Source organism: Chlamydotis macqueenii, chromosome 6 (genome assembly GCF_036417535.1).
Source record: "Chlamydotis macqueenii isolate bChlMac1 chromosome 6, bChlMac1.mat, whole genome shotgun sequence".
Classification (NCBI taxonomy): domain Eukaryota; kingdom Metazoa; phylum Chordata; class Aves; order Otidiformes; family Otididae; genus Chlamydotis; species Chlamydotis macqueenii.
In genome coordinates this window covers 21087246-21099310 of record NC_141561.1, presented here as the reverse complement: position 1 = coordinate 21099310, position 12065 = coordinate 21087246, and positions in this window count along the sequence as shown.

Here is a 12065-nt window from a genome sequence, read left to right as displayed (position 1 = left end):
CATGAGCAAGGATTTCACCAGTATCAACTGGATTTGGAACAAGACTGCCAGATTTTCAACTTCAGCATGGAAAAAAGGTACCAGCCATAAGGAGCACAATATTGCCAAGGAGATAAGTGGATTAGTGTTTTTTTTAAAAAAAAACCCTCATCTTTCATTCTTCATCTACCTCAGCACTTGCTGTTTATTCTGCAAAAGGCTCAGGTAACAGAGAAAAAGAGTGACTGAAAGGACCATCAGAAAGCCTTTAGCAGCAGAACGCTGTTGCTGCTGACTACAGAAGAGCAGGAAGCAGCACCAGCGGAAGCCTGGGCTTCCAGTGGCACCTCTGACTAACTCAGGGATCAGGTGAAGCAGCTGTGAAGGGAACTGTACCTGGCAATGGATGAATTAAGGATAATTTATGGTCTGCCAGGCAGGAGTAGAGATTACCAGTTAGTTGTTCCCCTGTCATTGCATAGATGATAATATGTTTCAGGCAAGTACCATGGCATTTTCCAGTAATCTTTTAATAGCAAATTCTGGTTTCTTCTCATCTTGTCTGTTTCTGATGACACACAGCAGGATGGACATTGAGAAAAAGATACTTTAATAATCTTTGCCTTCCCAAGCTAGCTATTAAAGGCCTTTAAAAAAAAAAACAACAGTATGTATAATTTGAAGATACTCTGCTGTGTTCAACATAGAATCAAATACATCTCTGTATATGGCTCAAGCTACGAACTACATATCTGCGCCAATCACGTGCCACTATTCTTCCCCTGCTGCAGTAACTGGTAATGTGCTGAAGACAACTGTCTAGCAGTGTTGACTTCTGAGTCTGCTATTTTTCCAAGCTTAATATTCCTAATCCTTAAATCCTGTGACCTTCTACTTTTAATGTCATTCCATCTTAAACAGATGACTCTAATCAACTGCTTCTCAGCACCCCTCTAATCCTATCAATTTTGCCCATTAAGTCACTAGACATATTTCCTGCCTTAGACCTGCCAGAGCATTGTCAGCTGGTGACTCCTAGAGATCCTTTTGTCACTGTGACTCACGGCCTTATTTCCCCATACAGGGATTCTTGCCTTCTCCATCATTTTATTTAGCTCTAGGTTTCTAGCTCTCCTTGATGTCAGAACATGTTAAGGGAATGTTTTAGCAATTTTAAGACCCCTTGTGCTTAGCAAATGAGCTACATTCAAAGAGGTGCACAAAGGAGCATGACATTATAAATATCTCAGCTAGTGGGACAAGATTTCTAAGCCACAACACAGTTTAGTCTTCCTGCAACTCTGAGTAGCAGCATAAGCATCCTCCTGCTTTAGAAGTTTTCCTGTCTCAGTGAAGCCCTGCTGCCTCACTTAACCTTAATTTTTATGCTGTTAAGATGTCAGAAACAGTATACGGCATTTTTTGTTTTCAAGGACACACAAAGGTCTGCATTCCTCTTTATTTTGAGACTAAACCTTAAGTAATTTCACAGAGAAAAACAAACATTGTAATGAGCTTCTTTACCAACCTGAATCCTGCATTACTCACAGCATTCACCACAGCCATTTCACACTAACTCCGAAGTCTCTCAAAGCCTCTGTTAGACATCTCCTTGCCTCTGATAGCCTTGAGTTGTGTGGTGATGCTGGTAACCACATCAGGACTTGAGCAGTTTCACATATCCTCCTAGTCAGCTAACCACATGCATCTGCAGCTCTGCTCATTTGCCTGGCTCCAGTGACAGCTGTGTAGCTCTGAAACGCAAACCAGAAGCAAAAGATGTGTGAAAATTTATGCCAGTCAACAGCAATTGGAGTCAGAACAGTAGACTCTACCTTCACTATGTGCCTCTGCAAACTATGGGGATAGCATTGAAGCCATCACTTCTGTTCCCTAAAATATTAAATATTAATTATAAATTAAAATATAATATATAGTTAAAATATTTTGGTCATCCTATCCTGAGCCATGCCTCTGTTACTGCAGACAAGGCCATGAGTCCTTCCTTCTCAGCTTCTGCTCCATTCAGAAAAGAGTGTCCTTCACAGTCCTGCACTGCATCTTGCACTTGTGGGCCAGCAGACAGCAAAGAACAAAATAAAGTGTGCAAGAGCTGACACAGAGTAAAGAAGAGGAGACATGATGCATATTCAGAAATGTGCAATGAAAACAAATGCACCAGAAATACGAGCTGGAGAGCTGGTTGGTTACATGCTTTGGCATTTTCTGCATGACTGGAAATGTATTGCAGATATGCAGGATGGTCGTATCCCATCCCCCACGCCCCTCAGCTTATAGAGCCTGTTCAGGCAGCCCTTGCCAGCCTGAAGTCAGACCTAAAAGAATCAAGAAAGCAAAAGCTATCTGTCCTAATTGCTTGAGCAACAGAGATCCAGGACTGGAGATAAAGGATTAATAAAAAGAGGAAAGGCACTCCACTGGTGAATTTATGTTAATTACAGGCAAAGGAGCTAAGGATAGAATTTTCAGGTCATTGCATCTCTGCTATTCCCATGGCTGGAGGGACTTAATCCGCATCTATCTTGACTGCATATTGTGTGGGTTAATTGGCATTTCTGTATAAACTATAAGATATGAAGTGTGCTAATAAATTATAAGAGTCCTTAAAAAGTATTAACTGCTTAGAAAATTGGTAATGTATTAATAACTTAGTACTGAAAGCCATACTACATTTAAGCATTCATTTTAAATCACTTCCAATTTAAGCAATAAACACCTACAAATCGCCCTTTCTGAGAATCAGCAAAAAGACAGGTCAGAAGCTAAGGAAGATTAGCAGTTGGAGGGAAAAATAATTGCCTTGCCGCTCCATTATGCTTCAGGCTCCTAGGACTGGGATTCACTCGGAGAAAAATCTGTTTATCACCGCTTTTTAATTCTGTTTTCTGATGCCAAAACTGAGGGAGAGCAGGCTGGGGCTCACCGGGTGGCCGGGGCGGACAGAAATGGTCTCCTGATTGACTTCCATCTAGTGACGCTGCCAGCCTGCCCAGTGCCCACACCTGGTAAGATGGCTTCAGCAGGGGCTGCCCATGCTGCCATGTCCTCCCGGCTACCCCATGGCTCCTGTGGGTGCTGCCTTGTTGCCTCCCACGCTAATGGCAGATACACCAGCAGGGGCAAGATGCAGGGGGTCCACTCGCTTTTGCAACTGATGATGAAAGAGGAATACAGCCATTAGACATAAACAATTAGAGTCACACCCTTCCAAAGAAAACTGCTGACTGCAATGCCACCTGTGCGAACATGCCAGGAGGCAAACGTGCCACAGGGATGAGCAACAGCTGCAGCCCACGCACTGCCACCCTGCCCCGTGGTTCTGAAAGGCACAATGAGAGCGTCCCACGGTCATCACCTGGGTGGACTCTTGGAGGTGTCATTACATGTATAAGTTCTTTTCTGAGACAGATTCCCCAGGGGAGAAGCTGTTTTACTCCAACTACTTTGCATACATTCATGTAGCAAAGACACAGTCTTCTCCTGGGGTACTCCTCCTAGCTTCCCACTAGCAGACAGTTTACTAAGGAATGTGCAACATCTACCGTATGTTAAAGTTAGCCCAAGGGCCAGACATCTAGGAGTGCATTATGCAAAATTGAGGCCACAGTCAGAAAAAAAAAGCCAGACCATCATCCCTACAGAGCCTGGTGACCATTTTCTGGCAGGAAGGTAGCAGGCTGGAAATGAATCCGTGGTATTGCATAACTCCCTGGAAGTCTGAGTGATGTGGCCCCACCTGTGAGACAAACTGCTCTTTGGAAATCTGGCCTTCTTGCACACATGCTGTGTGGAAACCGGGTGCTGCAAACAGTCAGCTGTCTGGCATGCAAGAGTTTCAGGCAGTGGCACATGCTGGCAGCCAGATCACATCCATCTTGCCAGGCTGGGAACTGGGAAGAAGGGATACCCCACCGTGAAAAATCTTTCAGCTCACTTGGCAGCTTTTATCGTTTATGTACCCTGTGGCTGTGCTTACTCCACTGAGACTCTGCTAAAGAAAGCTTTAATTTAACATGCACTGTTTACTAACACCTTTTCCAATCCTGCTGCAAACCAAGCTGTTAACAGTTTGCAGTCATGAGCTGGTTAAAATTAACACTAGCATAAAGCCCAGGGTCTAGCTTGAGAAGCTAACAGGTGATAAACCACAGACTGTGACTGCACCAGAACAAAAACAGTTACTGGGTGATTGTTCACCATTTAAATGCTACATTAGGAATAATTATATCTGGATGAAATGTATTTGTTTTTAAATAACTGCTTTGTTTTGAAATACTATTGTAAGCAGAGCAATTTGTATTCTGATGTGGTTTAATCTGAGACATCCAAAATACAAATGGTTTCCAACTACTTCCTTCCACCTTCAGCTAGCCTGCACCTCACTGAAATGGACTGTCCCAGCACCCTGCCCTTTTCCCAGATACGAAGCAATCTCCCTGTGGAAAAAGAGCTCAAAAATTCAAGCACCTACAGCTGGAGGACACTTCCCTTTGACAGGGTTTTACAGAGACCTCTCCTCTTGGGGGCTTCAAGACATTTACTGCACAACAAATCCTTCTTTGCTGGGAGAACCTCCTGTAATCCTTATGCCCACTGTGCTGCTGGGCCTGTAGGAGGACAGAGCAGAGGCTCTGGATCAGAGATGATGACTGCAGGAGGCTGAAGGAACATAGGTTGAATCAGACTTGCTGAGAATCCAGCCCAGAGGTTTCAGGGCAGACATAGCCTTCGTGGATGGCCTGGGAGGAGGCTCTGCAGCTCTTCTGACGCAGAGTGCAGGTCATAGCAAGCAGGACTTGAAGGAGAGTTCCAGCCTTGTAAATTCATGTCTGAAATTCATCATCAGGCACATGCTACTTTAGTATTTTGCATCAGAATGATTGATTGCCAATGCATTTGAGGCAAAAGGTAAGGTCAAGAACTTAATATTTTGATGTGTCCCAGAACAAACCAAGAACTTGGCAGCTGAATCAGACCCAGGATTCAATTTATGTGTCAGCAGTCAGTACAAGATATTTCAGAAGAATATGTAAGACCTCTGCAGCTGGCAGACAAGGGAATCACTGTGTCTTCCACTCTCCCCCTACACACGCTTTAGATTTCTTCCTGATCTAATGGAGATGTTGTGAATCCTCAAAAAGTATCTTTCAGAGAGCTTTGTCCATAGTTACAGCTCTGGCTATTTGTTATCCCGTGACACTCTTACTATCACTTGTCAGCCTTCATAGTTTCCCTAGGTGTCCAGCGTAGAGACTCATTACTTTTGTATGTCCATCCTTTCATGTAATTGAATGTTGCCTTGTTCTTGTCTATGAAAGTAGCACAGACAGAAAGCTTCAACCTAGTTCATAATATTATTTCAATCTACCATGCTCTTATTTATCTCCGCATTAAAGCAAACAATTCTTTTCTTTTTAATTTGTCTCCATGGGAGAGTTTTTTCCATTGATTGATCATCTGTTTCTGATTCACCTCTTTTCCTGAAACCACGCTAATTAGCTCTGTGGTATCCTTTCTCACTTGGAGTTACCAAGACCACACAGCTGATGCTGCAGTGTCCATACAAACAATGACAGGTTGGGGTTTTTTTCCATCACAGTGTATCTGCTATTCTTTTCTTTCCCTTTAATGACTTGTTTGCTCTGTTGGCCACAGATGTCCATTGAAAAACCTGCAGTTATGCTTCATTTTAAGTTTTTAATTAGTTTGAACTCCTATGAGACATGTGATTAGTTTAATTTTTCCCTTCCAATCTACAGTAGGTTGCACATTTCAGCAGTGAAAAAATTGTTCTATTTAATCTGGGGAACTTCAAAGAGACCGTTTTTAAAAATTCCCCTCTCTCTTCATAAACTGTGCTTTATTCTCCTGGATAATTTCCTAAATTAAAACCTCCTAGATAATTTCAGCTTCTTTTCTGTTGCAGAAGTAAACTGGGATGATAAAAAGCAAAGATCAAGTTCTTTAATACTTCTCTATTCACCTTTATGCTACAGTTTCACAGTACAAAAAGAGCAAGAAAACGAGTTTGGGGGCATTGTTGGATAAATTTTTAAAGCTACTTTAATACAGTCTTTTCTGGCAACTATGGAACAAGCCTGTTTGCTGTAAATTTTTTAAAACCTTATTTTAAAATGTATTTAGGGACCTCAGCAAGTCAAGTATATTCAATTAAGTGAAGGTACTTCAACATTTCTTTAACGCATATTGCAAATAACTCTTTATGAGTTACCTGAAAAGATAATGATGCCGCTTTATTAATATATTAATGGAAAGATACTGATTATTTCAGTACCATCAGATCATCTGTGCATACTCTCCTTGTTTGATACTTCCTGGACATATCAGCCGTGACAAATCTTCAGTAATGCTTGTGTGAACAATCTGATCAAAGATTTCTTTGAAGTTGAGAATTAAGTGCTTTGCCCTACACAAAATGAACCCTTCGGCAGCACTTCTCATGTGAATACACTATGAAATACTTTAGTGAAACAGGGTTGTAGGGCTGCCTAACAACTGGCCACAGAAATACTTGTATCAGAAGAGTGAGTTCCTTCTTTATGTTAATTTTGGTTTTCAAAAAATGACTTTGGCTCTTATTTCAAGTGTGTTCCACTGATGTCTCAAACTGGAAGATTAGCCAGCTACTGAAAAGCTTGCACCTGTTTATTGCTGTCTCAGGAGGAAAATCTGTAAAAACGTAGAAAAATGACCACTTGATTAACATGTGAGAATAAGAATGGGGACTAGAACTAGTTTGAGAGCCAAGAAATAAGAATTCATATCCTTATGTCTGCGAAAGAAACATGGCATGGCCTTAGGCAAATCATTTCATATTGCTGTAGTTCTGCTTCCTCTCCAGCTGTTAAACAGGGATAAATTTAGTCTGCAGGACAGGAAACAATCATGCAAGCACAGTCATTTCCACAGTAAATAGATAGTGTGGTAGTGTATAGTATTACAAAACTGGCAGAGTCCTTCAATTAATTGTCACCAGAATTCTTAGTAATTAGGCCTGAACTTTGGATCCCATGTGCATCCAGACCATCTTGGTCTGGGCAGAGTCCAGGCACTATTTCCAGCTCAGTCTCTGACACTTTCAGAGCAGACAGGACCTGGCAGCTCAGCTCTTCCGTGTTCTTAAACCACTCCTGGAACCTGCCAGGACGGCCCTTAGATGCCTTTCTCCAACTGCTCCTGCAATATCAGCCCCACTTAGTAACTTGTAACCCTCAGTCATACCAGATTCATGGATCAGGGAGAATTGCAGGCCCTCAGGATACTTGTTGGAAGCACCACTACACCAAGTGAAATCGATTAAAATAAAGCCCCCATGCTCCTCCAGAAGCACATAGTACGCTCAGTCTGCGCTCATCTTCCTTGTGAGCTGGATCTACTGATTGTCTTAGATGAGCGAATTCCTGATACTGCCCAGCAGCAATCGCCCGCTGAGAAGAAATGTATCTCTGAGAACGTATCCTTACGCAAACCAGTTATCACCTGCTCTACACCAACTAAAAAAAAGGGAGTTTTATCTTCCTGCATCTTAATTTAGTACACGTCTGTGCATGTCTAAGTGGTCAGACCAAGGGTGAAATAAAAGCAGCTGTGGTTCTGAGTACGTCAGTAAATTTATTTAGCCAGCAGTAGCAACGGGGACTGTGAAAGTACTATGGGGGGGGGGGGGTGTCACTTTCCCGTGCTTCTCTTGCACGGTTTTAGGGGAGAAGAGGGGAGCTCTATAGTAGAAAGGTGGCATTGGTCCTGCTGCTGCTGCTGAGCCTCCCAGGTGTGCAGCACATTCCTCTCCGCCTGTTGATGCTTGTTGGAACCAACACCAAAGTGAGATTGAATCAAAAGTAATTCCTTCAGAAGGAGCTGTTTCACATCCTTTCCTTTTTTCTTTCTCACAGTCTTTCTACAGCAGCTGCAGGCAATGTAGCTGTTGGTGTTGCAGCCAAAAGTCACTTGGGACCCGAATCATTGATTTGCAAAACTGATGCTGTTTGACTGTAAGATGTCAAATACTCATCAACAAGCTGCAGCTTGTCTGCAGTGATCAGCACTTGCTGGCCATGGCATAAATGGCATCATTCAATTAAAAAGAAGGGTAATGGGATGGCAATGAATGAGTTGCTCTTTATACATTTGAACATTCATCCCAGGGTTTTGGAATATGGAAAAGCTGCCTATAGTATTGCCTTAACTAATAGGAAGATAATTCCTCCTACAAGGAAGCAGTAATTTCTATAGTAATATGGAGGGGCTGGAGGTATGGAATCAAATGCAAGATAACTACAGCTTGTTGCAAATGAAGATCTTTCAGACAAGCAGCCTCTCAGAACCAGTTAATTTCTGGACACTGTTGAAAGCAGGAAAGAGTGCCCTTCAATATGCAGGATGCATTTCTGAAAACCGGACTGCCAAAAAAAACCCCACCCAACATGAAACTTCTATCTGGCTGATGATACTTATTTTCTTTGAAGCTTTCTTGCTTATTTTGTTTTAGTCTCCTTTTTAAAATGCATTAAAACAGGGAAATCTAAAGTTTTACTTTAAATGCCACTTGCCACACTGTCTTTGGGTCCTGCACCAGTGGTACAGTATACACAGAGGAAAGTGACTTCAGTGATGATTCTTTATCAGTAATCTGCTGATACCAACTTTATAGCTATATATACTATTTTCTAAGTATCTTAGCACATGGAAGATGAACTTACACCTTGTTATGAGCAGCTGGTTATCCTGAAGGAATAGCATTTTCCAGTCTATTTGAGATGGAGCCGACAACATGATGTGTCTGACTTTACCCATTTATAAAAGGTTGTGGGGAGGAGATTTCCTATTCATTTCACATTCAAACCTTTGAAATGACTGCCTTCCAGGTCTGACCTATGGCCGGCAGCACTACTTGCATTTGGCCATCCATCTGAAACGTCTGTGTTTCTCTTAGTCTCTTTCTAGCAAATAACTTTTGAACAGAGCAGGTACCAAACTTCACTTTCCCTCCCACCAAATATTGTCTTTATATAGGAGGACTTGATGACTTACATCTGGAAGACTGAAGTACATAGAAAGTTAAAGCTGCATTCCCATAGACTTTTCCTGGGAGCTGGCATTTCCTGGCCACCTTAGGAACAAAGGGTGAGGTATCAGCTAGTTTCCTTCCATTTTGTACTGTAAGAGAACTGTGTAAGGACATCTTGCATTCCTCTTTTTTCCTTTCATGGAAATCAAGGTCCAATAAACTATTGATTACTTTCTGTAATAGATACATTTTCTAATATAGAAATATCTTCTTGCCAAGGCACAGAAGTTGTCTTTTTCAGAAATATTATTCTAATCTTATTGATACAAACTCCTATGTAACATCACCTTTACACAATAGAATAAACAGGACAGGGACAGACAGGAGGCTGATTTTGTTTCATTATCTGCTGATGTGCTGCTGTTACTGCTTATCAAGAATTAGTTGTCTTCATTTCTCATTGCCACTGTACAGTTTGGAAAATCACCACTAAGATGCTTATGTACCAAGACATATGGAATGCCTGAAAAATGCAGGGCAAGAAATCAGCAGATTTAACTTCTTTTGCTTGTAGCAGAGTTTGAAAACAAGGTGGGAAAGAAATGAGAGGGCAGATGTTCACAGGCTGGGCTGCTAAGGAAAACTAGTAACAGAGGTGGCTAAATCATCTTTAGTGAAGGATACTTTTACATCTCACTGGAAAGCATCCTGGAGAACTGTACTTTGCTATATTAATTAAAAAAACTACACAACACGTAAATAACAGTTCTACACCTTACTTGCTGTGTCAGGTAGAGTTTTATATCACAGTCTAATGCAGGAGATCTTGCAAATAATTCTTTACATAATAATTAAGTAGAATTTGGAAATCCAATGCAAAACACCAAATGCTGCTTTTACCTCATTTTACTAACTGTGAACTCCATTTTCAGCTATAGTTTGGGCACAAGATAGAACCTCTGATTCCTTCAAAAATAATTTAAAAATCATCAATAAATCTGCATTCAGATACACACTCTCTTGTCTTTAGGGTTCTTTCAGACAAATCTGTTCCTTTATATGGACCAGGCATCGGTTCAAGTGTTGTCTCAAACCTGGACAGCATTTTCTGCAGTCTCTGTCTCTACATAGTTATCAGCCAACATTTTCTAAACTAGGATGAGCTTTTCTATTGGTTTGAGGCATATAAAGTGGATAATCATAGCAGAGGGACACAGAAAAAAAAAAATCTATTTCTGAGCAAGTCCATTCTCCTTTAAGGAGAGACTGCAGTCCCAGTGATGGATGTATCAGATTACATTGTCAGTACAATTTGATTTTGTCAGGCATCTGCAAAAATGATTTATTTATGTAAGGAGTGTAGAAAGGGGAGTAACAGCACACTTTCAAAAAAATAGCTCTCTTAAAATTGTCTTTTCTTGTGGATGTTTTCATTTTTCTCTGAAACAGTTAAAATATTTTAATGATCAGCGGAACTGCAGAGGTTCAGTGTCTCTGTATATCCACCATGATAAGTACCCGATCAAGAGCAGGAAGACAAAATAAGAAATAGAAATGACAGTTAATAAGGGCATAGACAATTAGGAATCCAGTAGCACCACATCATTTTTCTAGGTTGGTTGATCACTTTTCACTATGAGGGAAGAGAAAAATTTCCACTTTCTAAATCTGAATGATGTTTTCCAGGAAAAGCAAAAGCTCACTTAGTCTGTGAATTCACTACCAGAGACACAGAGGTTGATCAACGCACAGAAAAGAAGGACATTTGAGGAAGAGTGGAAAGCATACCACTGTCTCTTTGGCATATTACTGTGGATCAGACAGGACAAAATTGGTTAAAATAATAGAAGCATACAGCCAAAAGCTTGCCCAAGCAATCACACAAGTAATGATGTTAACTGCCAGGACATAGGTGATTTGCAGTATGTGACGGCTGCATCAATTGGCGAACTACCTGCTACTATGGAATGCAAGAAAAATATTTATTGAATTTTCCCCGTGTTATTTCAAAGATCATACATTTTAAAAATCTGTATATTTTGCATGTAGGAACTGTTGTGATAAAGTATCCTATCCACTGTGCTGTAAGAACTGGTATTTTGCCAGTATCCAAATAACAGTTCTTATTGATTGTAAATTTGTCTCAAACAGTTTTGCACTGCTATTCTTTTGAGACCACTGGTTTTAACTGCATAGAGCCATCATCTGAACGCAGAGCTGGGAATGACTCTTCAGCTGCAGTTTCAGCATTAACTCTGTAAATTTTAGCACTTTATTTTTAGTCAAAGCCTGAAGAACTCACTGAAGAAAACAAATATTCCACAGAGGTTATAATACAATTACGACAGGGCTTCTGAACTGCTGGAATAGGGTTAGTAGAATACAAAAAGGAGTGTTAGCGGGCTTTGCAGAAAAAGACCAGGATCAAGACCAACTAAAAAAAAAGTTGATTCGATAAAGGATTCTGAAATGCAATCTGAACATACCTCAGTAGTCAAGAGACTGGGTAGAGTCTTCCTTTTCTTCCTTACATGCAGCTATAAAGGTTTGTTAAAATTGCAGTGCTTCTGAAAAGCACTATGGTATATCTGATCACCAGAGAGACTACAGCATCCTTTTTAAAATCCAGTTTTATGGAAAAGTTAGGAGGAGAACTGACTACCCTACTGCCTGTTTCTTTGTGTGCCTTAGCCACTGTGTCATTGTGCATCCCTAAATTCCCTCTGCAATTTCAATACCAAAATGTAAAGTTCATATGTAAAATTGCTTTACTGGATACTTTTACCCACAAAACATCAATATTACATATTTAGAAATTTAATTTAATACATCAAGTTCATACAAGTAATTATCTCTGCAGTACCATAGGAAAAGATCTGGAAAAATGACAGAGAGCAACCCTTACACATCTTGATTGCCTGGGGGAGTGGAGAAGGAGGGAGGGAACTACCTGCTTGAGTTCCCAGGAGGTCCCTCTCCATTGCTGTGGAGATCAGGCAGCTGACAGCCATCTGATGGCCAGCTTCAGCCTTCCTCT